At 41.8% G+C, this 13,663-nt stretch overlaps 1 long non-coding RNA gene across 1 annotated transcript; it reads right to left on the bottom strand.

The window, feature by feature from the left end:
- Nucleotides 1–2,521: 2,521 nt before the first annotated feature.
- LOC114486253 (uncharacterized) lies at nucleotides 2,522–12,659 on the bottom strand. Its single transcript, XR_003679662.1, has 3 exons — nucleotides 12,482–12,659; nucleotides 3,527–3,624; nucleotides 2,522–3,081 (listed from the first exon to the last, which is right to left on the bottom strand). It is a non-coding gene; the product is annotated as an uncharacterized lncRNA (long non-coding RNA).
- Between the last annotated feature and the right edge of the window lie 1,004 nt (nucleotides 12,660–13,663).

Below are 13,663 nucleotides of genomic sequence, written 5' to 3' on the forward strand. Positions count from 1 at the left end.
AGGCCCGCGTACCACAAAAAAAAAAAAAAAAAAAAAAAAAAAAAAAAACCAAGTTAGGAGAAGACACAGTACAGGGAGAATGATCCAGTGCTTGTCAAAAATATATAAGGTGTATGGAATATTATCCAGCCTTTCAAAAGAAGGAAACTGACACATACTCCAAGAGAGACGAATCTTGAGGACATTATGCTAAGTGAAATAAGCCTGTCACAAAGGGACCAATACTGTATGATTCCACTTACATGAGATATCTGGAGTGTCAGACTCATAGAGACAGGAAGTAGAAAGATGGGCGTCAGGGGCTGCGGGAGGTTTAATGTTTAGCATGTTTAACGAGTTTCAGTTTGGGAAGATGAGAAAGTTCTGTGTGTAGATAGGTAGTGGTGAGGCTGACACAACAATGTGAATGTACTTAATGCCCCTGAACTTACACTCGAACACGGTTAAGGTGGGAAATGTTCCATTAGGTATGTGTCACACAATTTAAAATACCATCTAGGAAATCTAAGCAGAGAGAAAAATAAGTCACACATAAGAAAAATATATACATACATAATGTACCTACACCAAATATTAATAACAGATAATCTCTGGTTAGTAGGTTTATAGGGGATCTTTATCCTTCTGTATTTTCTGAGGCTTTTTAGTTTGCATGTATTATCTTTAAAATTAGAAAAAATAATAACTCTTTCGAAGAAGCACTTTTAAAAGTGTTTCTTGTGCGCCGAACTTGTCTTTAATCACGTGCTCGCTGGTTGGGAGACGGAAATGCCAGAGAGGCTGGCCGCCCTCGCCTGCTGGCCAGGCTGCCCGGTGGGTGATTGACCAGGAGCCCGGGGACCCTCCTGCCCTTCTTGCTCCCTAAGCCCCAGGACAACCCCCATCCAGCCCACCCCCTCCCCCCAGAGCCCCCTTTTACCTCTCCCCCACTGCCTCCTGTCACTTGCTTCTGTGTCCCAGGTATGTAAGGTAAGACTCCCATCCACACCTGGGCCTCCAGGCGTTTAATCTCCTGCCTCTGGGACTGGAACTCGGAACTGGCGGAAGAGGAGTCACAGCCCAGCCGCCCCATCAGCACCACTTCTCAGCCTGCTGTAGAGTGGAGGCCTCCTCCCGCCTTGCCCTCCCGGTCATCACCAAGTCCTCTCCAACAGCCCCGACTCCTGCCTCGACGGGGAAGGCCGCCTTAAGGCCACCAGCGCGAGCCTGGCGCGCCGGGGTCTCCCCGCCCCTCCCGCGCCCTCCGCTGCCGTCTCCTCTCTCCTAGCCCTACACTCGCCATCACCTCTTGGGACTGTCATCAGGGTTGAACAAGGCGATGCCTGTGCAGCGTTTGGCACGAAGGCAGAGCTCAGGGACTTCTGGACGCAATCCGTGCTCCCCAAGCTACCAGCACACGACTTTGACAAACTGCCACTTCTTCACATGGGCCCAGAAGGCCCACGGGCGTTAGAGATGCAGGGGGCGCGGCAGGTGTGGAACGGGGCCCGGTCCGCGGGGAGCGCCGTCGAGTTAGAGGACATAGCCGGCAGCGGCGTGCTCACGGAGAGAAGGTGTCCCCCGAGAGTGTCAGGCAGTTTGTCTGACCCAGAAGGAAGGAGACGTTGTCAAAGCCGCTGGCCCTCCATGGGCAGGTGGGCTGCGGAGTGACACGGAGAAGCCAGGGTGGCTGAGACGGGGAGGAGGCGGGACCCCGCAGCTAGAACTGCCGCCCTCCCATGGCACTCACGGGACAAAACCAGTGGGCCTCCATGGACTCCAGGATGGACACTAGGCCTTTACAAAATTGCCCTGCAGGCTCCGTGCCTCCCTAGGGATTAAAGTTGCGTCATTTCCTCATGTGAGCTCAGGGTGAGTAAACATGGGCCAGTTCAACACGGACTCCACACACCAGCATGTGCACGTATTTGCGTGTGCATATGCATTGTGCTTGAGTACGCAAGTGACTGTGTGAAGGGGTGTGTCTACGCAGGCACGGGTGTGCACATGTGTGGCCGTAAGTACGCATATGTGTCCAATTCTGTACAGTTCTACTTGGAAAGGCTGTGGGTATCAGGTTGTGGTGTTATGACCTGCCCACCTTGTGTTTTAGCCACATCTCCCAGCTTACACGGAATTCGGATTTTACCCCCAAATTTGTCTCCGACCCCTTGGTGCCCCCTGCAAAGCCCACACTCAAGCTCCTCCTCTTCTCTCTCCCTGGAAATCGCACCAACCTGCCAAGCTCTCCATGCCTAGGACACCGCTTTGGCTCGGTCAGACCACCCTGACCTCCACCTTGTCCAGTTCTAAATTGAGTGGAGATTTAGTCACCTTCTTGGAATGTTCCATCTCCTCTTTTATATCTGTCCCATTTTATCCATGCTGTGGATGTGGGGGAAGGCTGTGATCAGACCACACCGGTTAGGAAGTCTCACGCTGGAGAAGCTGGAATTTGGTTTCATGATCCAGTGAAGAACACTTGTGATTTTGCAACATACATTAAATCTTCATATACAATAAACCAAATCTAGCACTTGTTCCACCGTGTGAGCTGGGTCACTTTCATCCCTCCATAAACTTGCAAAACCATCAGGTGCGTTGTCACATGTGAAAAGACCAGTCCCCTCCAGGCTGGCCTCGAGGAACATGAAGCCTTCTTTCAGGCTTCTATCTGTCTGTATATTTTACTCATTTCACTTTTTTTTAAATCAAGCAGTTCACCCCTTAATAATTCATCCAGCATAAGATGCCTTTTCTAAAGGCAGACAGCAGTCCTGCATGGGAGGAAGACCACAGTACAAAAATCAGGAGATGTGGGTGCATAACCAGACCAGCCCATTCACTCCACGGGCTTCTGTTTCTTCATCAATTGGCAGTGGGTTGGACCCCCCCAATCTCAGGGTACTCACTGGACCCTATGCATCTGAGGCCTGGGATGGGCCTGGCAGAAGCCAAACAAAAGGTTGGAGCTGGTGTTTAGGGACTAGGGCTTCATAGGGTGTAGGCATCCCTTGACATGCTTAGAAACAGGAGGAGCCACCGGGTGGCGATCAAGGCAGGCGTAGGAAAGGCTGAGGCCAAGCTGGGAAAGTTAGAGACCTGAGGACAAACAGAGGTTGTGAGAGGGAGTCAGAGCAAAAATTCGGAGATTCATAAACTCGGAAATGGCGCACACAGTGAGCCCAAGGCCTGGGGCATTTCCTTCAACTGGGCTGGAAGCTGAGAGACCCCTCTGCTGGGATTCTGGCCTCATGGCGTCTTGAAAGAAATTGGCTTGGTTGAGCCACGAGCATTTTGAAAGTTTATGCCTCCATCATGTGAGTATGGAACATACAAGGAAACAGAACTCAATGAAAAGCATAACTTAAATTGATTTCCAACTCCAGTCAATCCTGAAGGAACTGATTGACAAGTATACATCTATCCAAAACCAAAACACAGAGAATAAACAAAAAAGGGGAAAAAATCCATGAAGTCCAGCAGTGACACCAATCACCTCTTAAAGGAAATGATCCAGGGTTCACAGGAAAACCTGTTGATTTACCTCTCTAATGAGCAGTCAGAAGGGCTTCAGCATGGTGGAGAAATGACCTTGGGGTATCCTGACCCATGCCCCAGATTATGTCACGGCCAGAAGACCACCTGTGCCCAGGAAATAGAACAAAGATCAAAGAAGTGCACAGAATTAAAGCCAGGACGCCAGCTTCGTTTGCAAAAACTCTAACATTTGGGTTCTTGAGGGACAACAGCATCAGAGACAAACTATCGGGAGAGTCTGGGTATAATGCTGGTTCAGCTGGCTCCTCAAACCAGGGGAAAAGGGCACTTCAAACAGGAGAGAGAAAACAATAGGAAGAAAGACAAGAAGCCATTGTTTTTGCTTTTCATAATTAGTGTCGATAAATCAGTGTATGGGCTGTTGCTAATCTCAGACAGGCGCTGCCACTGAGCTCATAAACCATGGACACAACTTGAGAATTTCCATCAAGTCTTCCACATGGCCACTCGTATCTGTAAGAATATCTGTAAGAGTACAGAGAACTTGTGTGATTTTTTAAAATTCTAATATATTTTGAAAGTAATTAACCAGCTCAGAGAATGAAAAGACCTTTCATTAGCTCAAAAAATTAGTAAGCACAGGGGAAAATAAATCAAACGTTTTTCCTACCTTCCCTTTATGAACTAGATAAGCATTGGGTAAGTAAACAATAGATCAAGGAAGAACCTCTTTGAAAAAGTATTCCAACTAAGAAATGATAAGTGCTGTAATTAGAGTAGCTTCAAATTGTAACTCCCAATGAACTGGTGAATCCAGGTATTTAGCATCTAAATCTGTAAACATCACAAAAAGAGATAAGCTGATATTATGAGCTGTGTGTTTAATGAATAGAGCACTATCTAATGTCTTGGTAAAGACATCCAACCGAAATCTGGATAATGGAGCCCCTGGATCCATTTGGAAAGCAGAAGATACAGAGGTCTGTTGGACTGCACCATGAGCGTACAATCAGGAAAATAGAGACTGTGGGAAACTCTACAGGTCAACAACCCAGATTCTTCTACAAATAAATAGCAGGAATAAAAAGAAATGGAAGGGAACAACAAGGTCCTACAGTAGTATTGCACAGGAAACTATATCCAATATCCTGTGATAAACTGTAATGGAAAAGAATATGAAAAAGAATGTGTGTGTGTGTATATATATATATATATATATATATATATATATATATGAGTCACTTTGCATACAGCAGTAATCAACACAACATTGTAATTCAACTATACTTCAGTAAAAAATACATTTGAAAAAAGAAATGGAGGGATCAGTGTATTAGAAGACACTTCAAACATATAAAATTTTTTTAATGTACAGGACTAAACAAGTGTCTGGGGTTGCTGTGTTTGGAGGAAAAACTGCAACAAAATGGTGGACAGTGGTTACTTATTGAAGGAGGAGTTGTAACTGGAACATGTGGATGGGTCTGGGGTTGCTGAGACAGGGCTATTTATTGGCCTGGGTGGTGATCATAAGGGTATTTGCCTTACAACAGCTTATTTAAGGTTGTTTTTTGGTGGTTTTATGTGTTTGTGTTTTATTTTACAATTAAAATGTTAAAATAAGGTACTGATGTACTCAGGTCATCTCTCCATCCTTTACCAGGACAGGAATCTTTCAGTAATTTCCCTTAAGCTTCACAATAGAGTTTACCCACCTCACCTTCATCTAAAATAACTATTATAACTGTAGCGGATGAGAGCTCCGGCGTCTGCCCCACCCAAACTCAACTCTCCTTCTTGCCTCAGAGAAACACTCCCTTCTGCTAAGCAGCAATGCTTACTTTGTGTGACTTCACCCTCTGATCAGACTAAGGGCTGGGTTGAACTACTCTCCTTGAATTTTTTGGACATGGTCTGTTAGCATAAATTAGCCTGTTGTCCTGGAGCTGGGACTATTTGATATTCATAAAAAGAAACTAAAGAATCCCAACTCATGGAGTGTTCTCGTTCCTGCCTACCTTTCCAGGCTCACTTTTTTTCATCCCTCAGCATGCAGCCTGTACTTCACTCACAGCCAATCAACGTGCCCCTCCACGATGGTAGTGTGCCCTCCTAATTCCATCGCTTGCACTCGTATTCCCTGCCTGCTGGAATGCCAGCCTTCCTTTTGACTCTGGAAGCTTCTTATTCATCCTTCAAGGCAGAACTAACTGCTTTGTGTGTCTGGGAAGTCTCTGCTGATTTTGCAGACTGTCTCCAGCCCCTCTTCTCTGCCTTCCTAGCAAGTAGTGGGAGACTACATTTTATTTTTCACACTGAGTTGATCACTGTGTGCTTACTTTTCTGACAACCCCACCCAGCATGAGTGCACTGAGGGCTGCCACTGTGTGTGTTTATCTCAGACCGCTGCACACACACTATAACGTTTGTAACATTTGTTATAGTATATGACATTACAATAACATTTGGAACATTTGTTACATTACATTACATTTGTTACAATAACATTCTCCATAACATTTGTAACGAAACGAAACAAAAAAGCCTCTTAACTTAGCAGGTGATTTTCTAAAGTCAGATCCAAATACCTGTTTGGGTTCTTTAGCTATTCCATAATTACTGTGGATCTCTCTCACACTCCCTTTTGTCTCTTAGAGATTTCGCAACTCTTCAGGAATGGAACATCCTGAACTTCAGGGAATTTGAAAGTTCTGGAACAATAATATCCTCTCCAAGGCCTCACATCCTCATCTAGCCTAGATCGCACCCAGGAATAATGACGTCAGATTTCATGGAAGTCAGTAGCATGCTCAGGAAGCTGCTTCATTTATGGTTGTGATGGTGTTTATCCCAGTTTTTATGGGCCTTCTGTGCTCTCCCATCATGTTGACCTGGCTCTCCACTACTGTGGCCGTGTGGGAGAGGCTAAGGCTCAGAACCACAACAGAAACCCGCACAGGTATTGTTGCCGCATGTCCACCAGGAAGTGCATGACATCACGGAAAGGCACAGGGCAGCAGGTCAAAAGGGAAGGTTCAGGTATAAGCTACATAATTTGGAGAAGCTGATTAAGGCTCTCAAGCTTCAGTTTTCTCCGGTAGGTAACAGGAGCCAATCATAGCAGGAAAGCAGGGCAGCAGGGCTGATACAATCAATCCATGTTCTCTGTAAGGACGATGTACTCTCCAGCTCCTCTCAGAATTTCAACCTCGGACTCAGCACAGTGCACGTGGCGCCATTTTAAACAGGATTGGGACCCTCAGACACTTCTACTTTTCCCAATTTCTCACCCGCCACTCACAGATTGTCTTAAAGGACCATTTGCTGTTGTCTTCACACCCTTCCTCATTCCATTAGGTAGACACACTGTAAGGACTCATCAGAAAGAGGGCATCCTGACACTTACCCCTCCATTTGACAATGATAGACATGGTCAGATTACATTAACTTTCTAATGATAGAGAAACAACCCCCAATCTAGCTGTTAAATACCAAACTCTAAGAAGCTCAAAGACTATCTAGTTTCCCTAGAGCTCAAAGAAATGCAAAGGAGATGAACGATGGGTGTCATTTTTAACAACCATAGTTGCAGAGTTTTTATCATACTCTCAGTGCAGATAAGGAATCTTTCCAATAGAATACACCATTGTATGTCAAAACCTCCTTTCTAGAAATATACTTAGCAAAAGGTTTCAAGAGATTTTAAATGTTTAGATCCCTCAACACACTAGATTTACCTTTTAAAACATAGTCTAAGGGATAATTGTAGATGCAAAAAACGATATAAGTAGAAGTCTGTTCTTACACCATTACTTAGAATCATAAAATATCTAGAGGCAACATAGTCAAGCATCAAAGGAGTAACAAAAAATGATGTGACATTCAGCCAATTAAATTAAATGTTAAAGAAAATGTGATAATAGGAGCATTCATAATATTACCAATTAGTAAAAATTAGAGTACAAAATTTTACTACTAAGGTATCAATCTTTCTGTGTGTGGATGTCTGTAAAATTTGGTTGGACCTTACTTAGTTCTAGAAAGTATTTCTGGATTTTGCAGGTATATAAAATACAACAAAATTATAATAATTAAAAGTGAGGCCAAAGAAGAAAGAAAAACAAATAGCACGAGGAATGAGAGGAGAAAATGTTCAAATGAAAAATATACAATGGATAGGCAACAGACTTTGCCATACATTTTCTAGCAGCCAGTGAATTATGGGAAGTTGCTTAGTATCGGATTTAGAGTCAAAAACACACACTGAAAACCAACCAGGATAAGTTACACCAGCAGCGCAAACCATAGCTTTCTCTTAATGATGAGATTTCAAGCAAATTTTAAAAAATATTTTCTAAAACACCTACAGTGAACTTGTAACACTTTTAAAATCATACACATGTATTATAAATAATACAAATACTGTGCAAGTAATTATGCAAAAATGTTGAGTTGCCTTTGAAGAGAGTGGGATTAGGGTACTTTTTCCCTCTTTTTCCTTCTCCTTTTCGGATAAAACTTTCTAAAATGAACCAATAGGAATGAGGACAGCTGAGGAGATGCCCACAGATGACTGAAGAAAAAAGTGAATGCAGTTCTTTCCAGAGACATGCAAATTACAAGCAACCTAGGACCACCTACCGACATCTGGACTTCTTTGTTATAGGAGGTCATAGATTCCCATATATTTAAAGCAGCGTTTAGCCATATAGCTATTAATTGCAGCCAACTGCATCTTAACTGACTTACTCCACAAGCTTTGCTACTACCATGCTCCTCGTGAGAGTGATCTCTTGTTTAGTGTGGTTTTCTCCTCCACTGACTTATTTATTTTGTATTGCCTTATGGTCAATTGCAATTACACAAATGAGTCATTCATTCTCCTTATTTAAACATAAAATAGTGTTGATAAAGCCAACTGACCATCATTCTTCATCCCATTTACCTCCCTTCTAAATCCTTACACCCCCAGAGGTAATCACTGGAAAAAGTTAGGTGTGTATTCTTACAGACATTTTTCTTTATGTCTACAAAGCTGTAGGAACTCTACACTCACATGCTGGTAAGCTCAAAGTCTACAATATGTATTACTCTTCACCTTTTTTTTCATAAGGACATGTCTTAGAGATTAGAATATATAGATCTCCCTTGGTCTTTTGAAATGCTACATAAAGTTCCATGGTAAAATGCAGCTTTATCCTATCGTGTTAGTTCCATTTCTTTTCTTCTGAAATTCTTTCTGATAAAAGTTCTCAACATGTACCCACTTTCTCCACCTGTCTAAATTATTTAAAGCAAATCTGAGACATCATATAACTTCACCTTTAAATGTTTCAGTATGGGTCCATAAAATTAAGAACTCTTCGTATATAACCATGACGCCATTATCATGTCTAATGCACATTAACAATTTTTGATATCATGAAATAACAAGTCAGTGTTAAAATTTCTCTGTACCATATCCATTTTTTTTAACAGCTTGTATGAGTCAGGACGTAAAGAACAGACACATCGTAATTAGTTAATGTATCTCCTATTTTTAATCTATAGTGTGCCCTCTCTCTTTTCTATTTTTGCCTTTTATTTGTGAAGAACCCCAGGCTTTGTGCTGTATTGTTTTGTGGTTTTGTTTCTACATGATGGATTTGGCTGACAGCATCCCCCCTGGTGTTGCAGAACATGTTCCTCTGTCTTTCTTTTTTTTCTGTAAACTGATAGTTAGCTCTAGATGCTTGAATATACAGGGTTAAGTTTTTGGCAAGAATGCTTCATGTGCTGTACTGTCTGCTTCCTGTTGTATCACAGCAGGGAGCACATGTCAGGTTGACTCTCCGTTTCTGTGTTATGATTGAAAAGTGTTATCAACCTAATCCATTCTTTATTGAGTTTTTACCTAATGGTTTTCATAGCCAATTGATCCATCCATCTAATTCTATGATTACTTCTTCAGTTATCTGCTAGAAATCTATATTGCTTCCAACTTTTTTGTGATCACAAATATGTTAAAATGGACATAGTGGAAAGTTCCCCTTTGTGCATATGTGCAAATGCTGTTCTAGGGCAGAAACCCACAGGATGGAACAAAACATGCATGGTGCCTGCCGTCATGGAAGAGGCAGTAGAAAAAGGACATGAAACAGCACCTAACCTAATTTGGGTAGGGAGAGTGTCTAGAGAAGACCTCACCAAGAAAACAAAATTAGTTGGAAACAAGAAGTCCATTTAGCAGTTAACCAGAGTGGAGAGAAAGGGGGAAATCCTACAGGCAGAGGACAAGAAAAATGTTTTTGAAAATGAGAGACTTAAATTCTCAGTAAGAAACCTAAGGTAGTTTCCAGTAGAGAAGAGAAGAATGGTTGCTATAAAATGGGATAGATGTTGTCATGCAAATGTGCATGGAGTGCCGATAGAACATAGTGCAGAGTTATCCCAATTCTCAAGGACTGGAGAAGGCAATGCATCTGGGCAATGCAGAAAGAGTTCATTAGTAAGAGGGAAGAGGAAAATGTCTTCCAGAAAAAGAGAACAGTGAATATAAAGATCCCAGAGCCTAAAAGAAGATTATGGAGGCAGAGATTGTCAGAATAAAGAGCAAGATAAAACCCAACCACACACTGGCTACAGGAAACGCCCTTTAAATAGAATGATATGGATAGGTTAAAGCAAAAGAATAAACAAAGGTATACCATGCAAACTCTATAATAATATATATACTCTCACACATATTTAAAACCAATACAAAATAGCCACTGAGAACATCAACAGCATCAAAATAATCATAAAAGCAAATGAAATGTCATTCCAGGTGCTACACCCAGATGATGATCATTACTTGAGAGGATTAAATACACAAAAAGACAAAGTTTCCCCTCTGTGTCCTTTATATATTAGCAATTACCTAGATGTAGTGGTCTCTGAACATGCTCTGTGCCACATGAGAGGCATTTACATCTTTTGTCTGGTTGAGAACTTGTGGTCTCAGCTCCCTAAACGCCCATGTCCTTGCACCTTCCTGAGGTTTTGTCACCAAAGACCCGTTGACAGGGAACTAAACCAGGAAGTCAATTCTCTGGGATGTACCCACTGGGATACAGGTTCCTCCTGCCACCAGCTTCTCCCAGGCCCTGAGACTCTTTTCTTAAACCCCACCATCCTTTCAGGTTTTTCACACATTTTGTCAGTCTAATAAATAGAGACACTGAATCATTAGCAACTAAAGAGACTAGTTATATTTTTCTAGAGGAAATGGGGTTTAATTTTCAAATAGTCTCACAATGTAACTGGAAATATTTGCATTGCATTCTTCTAGTGAAGAAGAAGAGGAAGGAGAAGAAGAAGGAGAAGAAAAAGGATGAGGAGGAAGAGAGAGAAGAAGAGAAGGGAGAGGAGGAAGAAAGAGTTAGTAACTACATTTCCACGTTAAATTTAAACATTTGTATCCTGTAGAAAATGCTTTCTAAATGTTGATTCTAATCGTATGTATAGACTGTGGTACAAGACCTAAAATTTAGACACATCCTTTTGTACCACCTTGACATCTGATGAAATTGGAAAGTTTGTACATGGACTAATTGCAAGTCCCCCCTCCCCACTTTGCTCCTGTGGATAAGATTCTCTAGCCAAAAACCCTCATCACAGGGACCAAGCACAGTGCCTGCTTGTCCCTGAACAGCAAATTTCAATTCCATGACAGCTCCCAGAATTATTCAAGCAAGTCAATCACATCCTCCCTTGGCAGCCAGGGGGCACCTCATCCTCTTGGTACTACAAGGCTCACTCCAGAGCTGCTGTCTGTTGATTCTCTTTCCAAGTAGAACCACTGTGTGGTCCTGTGTGATGTGTGGTGTCCTCCCTGGGCTGTGAGCATATGTGACTAACAAACTGCTGTTCATCTCATCTGTCCAGTATCAAGTGTCATGTGTTTGGCCATCCCCATACCAGGGTGGGAAATCCTCCCCCTACAATGGGATAAAGGAGAAAAGATCAACACAGAGAGAACCAGAGGAATAATGATTGCTGCATCTAAAGCCACATTAGTACTTGCTTTTCCAGACACTCAATTCCAACAGTAGTGATGTCTCCTACCTAAGGGGTCCCAGAGTGAGATACACCTGTCTGGTGGCAAAGCTCAGGTGATTGATTCCATAGGTTTATATCTCTGGGAATCCCTAGAGCACTGTCAGTATAGATCATCATATCTATTCTTTGTCCACATTTTGTATAAAGTGTCTTTATAGATTTCATTTCATTCTCACAAGTTACGTTGCTTCTTCTGAGGACACAGATACTTAGAGAAGTTGTGACTTCTCAAAGTCACAGTGCTAATAAATGGCAGACAATGGAATCAAACATGGGGTTCTGGTACCAAAACAGACTTTTATCTACACCACAGAAAAAAAGCAATACCATTTCTGAAACAAATACCCTACACATGCTTAATTTAGTTGAAAACTACTCATAATTATAAGGTCCATTTGGCCTTTCCATTTTCCACCTGTCATGCAGTGCTTGTCGTATGAGGAAGAGTTGACAAACTAAGGCAATTTAATCTGGAGCAGAGAAGTCTCAGAAAGGACAGCATAGATGTATTTGAACATCTAAAGACCAATCACAGCAAGAGGTTTAGATTTGTTCTCCCTAGCTAACCAAAACAGATGGATTGAAGACTAACTGGTTCTTGTTCTCAGAAACAAATGTTAGCCCCATTCTGTCTAAATAAGTTTAAGTTAGCTAAGATTTATTAATCATCCTAGAGTCAGTAATATTTATAAATATTAGCTGTCATTACTATTATTTTTAAAAATAGTTTTGGAGCACCAAACTTTTGCCAAATACTGCTCTAAACATTATTTTTAGGATTTAGGATTTAGTACCTCACTTAATCCTCTCAACAGCTCTGAAACATATCACTTCCATTGATCCACCTTAGTAGCTTACAGTATTATTAATTAGTATTAATATTCACACTAGAATGATTATTAGCTAAAAATCCATACAGGACCTGTAAGTATTGTTCATTTCTGTCTTATGAGGTGAATGGTCCTAGTTTGATGGGGCAGCTCTGCCATCCTCAGCATGGGGCTTCTCTTTGGGTCCGTTTATCTCCACTTCCCAGTTAATGAGAAAAAGAGAAAAGAAAGAGTGAAATGAAAATAGCTGCTTTACAAAAATAAGCCAAAAATTTTAAGTTAAAACTGTCAATATTTGAATATGATATGATCATTTACATAGAAAATATAAGAGGATCAATAAATTACAGAAAAAAGTAAGCAAATTTAACAATGTTTCTGGATATAAGATTAACATATAAAATGTAATAGCATTTCTCCACACTAATTTTTAATGCAGAAAATCTAATGGAAAATAAGCTACAGATTCAAATGGAATCTGTAAAATGGAAAAGAAGTTACAGATTCAAAACACCAACCAAAATGTAATAAAGTAGATGTATTTTAATCCAATCAAGAGGTTGATGAGGGCTTCCCTGGTGGCGCAGTGGTTGAGAGTCCGCCTGCCGATGCAGGGGACACGGGTTCGTGCCCCGGTCCGGGAAGATCCCACATGCCGCGAAGCGGCTGGGCCCGTGAGCCACGGCCGCTGGGCCTGCGCGTCCGGAGCCTGTGCTCCGCAACGGGAGAGGCCACAGCGGTGAGGGGCCCGCGTACCGCAAAAAAAAAAAGAGGTTGAGAAAAGTGCTGAATTAGAAAGACGGTATAGAGTCTTGCAGTGAGAAAAGGGAATTTTCTCTTATAAAAACTTTAGTCAAATATATTCTTTTGACCTATGATTAAAGTATACATATGCTGCTCCAATGGTGCCAGCATTCATTATGATATGAAAAAGCTTCCCAGTATTTCACGGGAGCAGACAAATCTCCTGCAATTACTGCTGCCATGGCTACTTATTATGATAGGTAACATGGGACAAGGGGAGGGGGCAGAGGATTGCTCTGATGGCAATGACTTTAAGGTAAAAAATATCTAAAAATTTGAACAAAACTGAGAGTCAGAAAACTGGTCTGGTCTTGACTTGACCACAGACAAACCTTTGTAACTTTGAACAAAACACTTCACCTTTCCATCCAGCTCCGATATTTTATAAATTTATGATTTTCTCTGTAACATTTATAATGGTGAGTCAAAACTCACATTTGTTTTCCAGAGAAAGCTCCAAAGAGTGACAC

This window comes from Physeter macrocephalus, chromosome 5, assembly GCF_002837175.3.
Source record: "Physeter macrocephalus isolate SW-GA chromosome 5, ASM283717v5, whole genome shotgun sequence".
NCBI classification, from domain to species: Eukaryota; Metazoa; Chordata; class Mammalia; order Artiodactyla; family Physeteridae; genus Physeter; species Physeter macrocephalus.